Source organism: Mercenaria mercenaria, unplaced genomic scaffold, assembly GCF_021730395.1.
Source record: "Mercenaria mercenaria strain notata unplaced genomic scaffold, MADL_Memer_1 contig_152, whole genome shotgun sequence".
NCBI lineage: Eukaryota > Metazoa > Mollusca > Bivalvia > Venerida > Veneridae > Mercenaria > Mercenaria mercenaria.
Genome location: NW_026459499.1, coordinates 22,619 through 27,671, shown reverse-complemented (window position 1 = coordinate 27,671; position 5,053 = coordinate 22,619).

Here is a 5,053-nt window from a genome sequence, read left to right as displayed (position 1 = left end):
CGGTATACGGCTACATACCGGAAGATCTTTTCACACCAAGACACCCCAAACACCATAAGACAGCCCAAGGCAAAAAATATAAATTAGGGTGTTTTAATGGTTTCTTTTTGGTGTCTTGGGGTGAAAAGACCTTCCGGGGGAAGAACTTATCAAACTAGACTATAGATAGAGAATGAATCTGAGGTTATAGATCCTGCATATCACAGAAATTGCCAAAAGACAAAGTAAAAGACAGGCACCTTATCGAAGGGGTGATTAAATAATACCATTTCGAAATGCCATTAACAATTTATAACAACGTTTGCATTATTTCTTACATTGTCATACACAATTATCTTGGCTTCATAATCATTCCTCTATAGAAGCAATTAAAAACTCTGTGAGGCTCACGTGTAACGACATATTATTACAAATGACCCCCTTATTGTGACTTGAGATAATAATGTACTGTATATATTATCTAATGACCTGTAGACATATGCTGATAATCTGATGCAACACCAACTATGTACAAAAATCAAACCAAACTCATGAAATCAAGAAACGTTTGAAACATACATTCAAGTGCCAGACCGCAGATGACAGCTGAATATTCAATTCAAGTTTGGTGTTTTAAAATGAAAAGGTAATGAGTCTGCAGATATATGCTTGAGAATCGAAAATCAATATTACGTTTTACCAAAAGTTACGACCACAAATGCTCTTTTTTTTAGCAATAATGATATTTTCCATCATGCTTAGTGATGCTAAATATTATATGTTTTGCAGACTTTGTGGTCACAGTACATTTAACAGTTCTGATTTGCTTGTAAACACTCGAGTTAAAATAACATGTATGTATACTAGTATTTCATACTTTTATTTCGGTAGCATGCAGGTGCGTTATGACAGTTCATGCAGGGACAATTAAAGGGACAATATATATCATCATCATTTAACCCCTACATTGTATTAATGTTTTACGACATGAATGAAATAGTACTCAAGCGTATACAGTGAATCATTCGCCTAGTACACAAGCTTATATGGGGTATATAGGACCCATATTGTAAGTATTTGACCACATAGAACCCATATGAAACCCATATATAATGTCTTAGTGATGTGATATACCATTTCATTTATTTTAAGCTTATAGGTGTTGTCAATAATATAAAAGTTTTCTTTGAATGTTGGTGTATTTATTTGGCCTCAAAAACAACAAAAGCATGTTTGCTAGAAAGGTCCCATCTGGGTCCCATATTGCACGTATTTACCCAAAAAGGACCCATATGGGAGCTATATATAATGTCTCAGTGATGAAATATACCAATGTATTTATTTTAATCTTAAAAGTGTTGCCACTAGTAAAGGAATTTATGTTTGTATGTTTTCTTTGAATGTTAATACATTTTATTTGGTCTCTAAGAAACTTATTTTCCATCTGCCCATATTGGACCCAGATACAATGTTTCAGCGATGTGATATACCAGTGAATGGAAGTTTAGCTTATAAGTGTTGTTTCTAGTATAAATTATCGCTTTGTAAATGTTTTCCACGAATTTTAATACATTTTTGGGTCTCAAAAATATGTTATCCAGAAGGGTCCCACATTGATCCCATAATTCCTATCATGACTGTTCGAGCATTATATGTGTGGGTCATGTTTTTATCTTTTTTGTGTAGGTTCAAAGATAATGCAATAATATGACAATCATGTCTTAACTTGTTACTCCCTACACTGAATGTAACAAAAAAGAAAACTATTATTTGAAATGGGTGCAATTTTGAGTAGAATAACAACCATGTGGTAACACAGTTGAGCTGTTAATAATTCTATTGTTTTTTTTTTGTTTTTTTTTTTTATTATTTAACGTCGCACCGACACATGATAGGTCATATGGCGACTTTCCAGCTAATATTTTTGACACTTAAACATATTGTTTGAAAATCAAAGGCACCAATCATAATGATTAAATTCAACGCATAAAATGTAGAAAAATCCTTGTACACGGTGGGGAAACCACGTGACTAAATCGGATAACGTGCACGCAAAAGTGCTAAAAATAGGCCCGCTTCAGGTATGTTTTTTCACTATAACTTTTTTGATCCGCATTTGTTTTAAACGAGATAACGTGCATAAACCCCGCAATAAAAAGCTCTTTCAGCGGATATATGTAACTTGATGAAAACCCCTCCCGTTTTTACGTAATCCTTGCCCAACCGATTCGAAAGATGCAAAATATTTTGGTAACGAACACGTCTGTTCACAAGTTACGCATCTAGGACATATTTATAATTCTGCAGAGAATTTTCGCTGGAATTAGGTTTAGAATAAAGCTTGTCATTGTCCAAAGTCCTGTACCAAATATTTAACATGACTATTCATGAATATTGAAGATATCGTAAGACAAAGGGTGCGGTAATGTACACGTTGCGGTTTTCAGGAGGTAACGTTCACGTCATTTTCCCCAGAGGATAACGTACACGTCAAAGACTATTTATCATGCATGTAGAACATATTTGTCTTTAAATGATTGAACTGTAAACAGTTTGATATTGTTAAAAAAAGATGCAGATGTTGGAAATAGGCTGTTTTTCTTTCGATAGGTTAGTATATACACAAAAATGCTACAGTGAAAATGAGCAGCGTCATTCCTCACCCTAACTTGGAAATAATTATACGTTTACTGCTCTTTAAACGTTTCTTGTATATCTATACATAAAAAGGTAAAATGATAAAATTTTGAAATCATTTTGCTCTAAATATATCATATGCGCAACCGACCATGTATCTTTGAGTGAAAATGTTGACAGTTGTTTACGGGGGATGGAAGCCTAGTACTTGTTCTTTCCAGTAACGATGGTTAGTTTAGTTGTCCGCACCATATGATTATGACGTTTGAAAGAGGACGTAAATCAAAGACAAACAAAAATAAGTATTAACATTTAATACGCACATAGTTATCATTGTTGCACCGAGGGTAACAGCATTAAAACTATCATAATTATTATCTATTTATAGCATGGAGAATGAATAAATGTGCCAGGAGTGCAGAAAGTCTTTTCGGAGAAAAAGTAATTTAAAGAGCACGAGAAGAGACACAGTGGAGCGTGTCCTTACACGGTTGTGGGAAAAACTACTCTTCAAAGCCCATCTAACCAGACATCGGTAAGTTCGGATATATTCAATTCATCAAAATCTGTTTTTAATTTATCAGTCTAAATCTAAGATCATAATGTATGGGTAGAGCGTTGGACTTGTAGCCCGGAGGCCGCGGGTTCGAATTACGTCCGCAGTATTTGACTGCTACCATCACAATGCATTCGTTCCTCGCGAGTACTGGCAGAACTCAAGGAAACAGTCATGGAGAGTGGACGATATAATGTGTATGAATTTTACTCTACAATCGATCTAAAATTATAAATTATTAAAGAAACCTATACACTTTAAGTTTTTTTTCTATCAAGAATCGACTAAAATGATGCCACAGCAAGTACTAGACTCCCATTCTGTATAAGCAACTGTCAACTTTCCCACATAACGTTTGAACGTGGCAACATTGCATGGAAAGTCTTACAGCGCTTGTAATGTTATGATTTATCCTTAGCGTTGGAGTCCTGAAATTATGGTTGCAGGGGTGTATGCGCTAGATCGAATCTAATTACTAATGTTGGGGAAATGTGTAAGTGGCTCGTAAGCTCAGTCGGTAGAGCTTTTGCCTTATAAGCAAAAGGCCCCGGATTTGAGTCCCGGTCAGGCTGCATATCGTTAGCGAGGGGCTCGAATTCATGACCGTCTATCAGTAAGAGGTTACAACGACTTGAGATAAGCGACCTTAAGCACTTGACAACGGAGACGGATCATAAATGTATGTGGTAACATTGTTCAAGAGTAAAATAAAACGTGAAAAGTAAAGGCTTCCTTTAAATCTAAATTTCAAAGGAATCTTTATTCGATGGCGGGCTTTCCAGTCCGTCAGCATTTCACAACAACTTTGGCCAGGCTCCTAATATTAGGGTACGCCCATGTACTGTATTCCATAACATTAAACACTTTTAAAAAGTTCCAACATATCATCAAAGGCTTAAAGATACATGAATACTTATGCCAATGATGATCTGGTACTATAATGTTAAAATACTGTACACATGCGTGGTTGATATGAGTGGCCTTGAGAAGAAGGTAACTTTGTGTTTCCTCGACAGGTCAAATTATCCATTTGATATTTATGAAATCAGTACTCAACTGTATTAAATTTATTGTATGGATTTTCATAACTGAAAAATGGGACTACCTACAGTCATGGTCATTCGATACTACACATCCTCCCATTGTGTTCTATCATTGTGTGAAGTAACAAATTAGCACCATTAATACTTCTTGAGTTATGCTCCGGACAAGAAGCGTGACGGACGCCTATCAGTCGGCAGACGGACAGACAGATAGACGACGGAAAAGTGATACCTATATGTCGCAGCTACTTTGTAGCAGGCGACACAAAAACTGCCTAAGTTATCTGTACTTGTTTAAAAATATTCACATTTTTATAAAATCGCAATCCAATAAAGCTTAGTTTAGTTTAATAGTTAATTATAATCTCTTTAATGTTTATACATGTACAATAAATTAGGAAAAAAATGAAATCATTATCAAAACATATAAGATATTTGATTTTGTGACTTAACCGAGTCTGTTATTTTAAAGCTTTGAATGTAATTGACGCATTTATAGATCTATATTATCAGAATATGTCAGCATTTATAACTTAATCAATCATGGAATGGCTATAGTCTTTAGATATGCTAAATTTAGGTCAATACTGGTATGTTGTTTCAGTAAGGAGGTCTAAATGAATATCTAGTTGACCAGCAAAATGATATGTCACTAACCTCCAGAAAGAATAACATATTACTCCCGCACGATAGTTTAAACGACAACGTGTTTATATTATTGGTTGACTGTTATGGTCCCATGCATAACTGAACTGAAAAATGTTGTCAATGATACAAATAAAGTGCATGCTGTCATATTATACAAAAAGATTTTCTGTATTGAAATGTTTTAATGAAG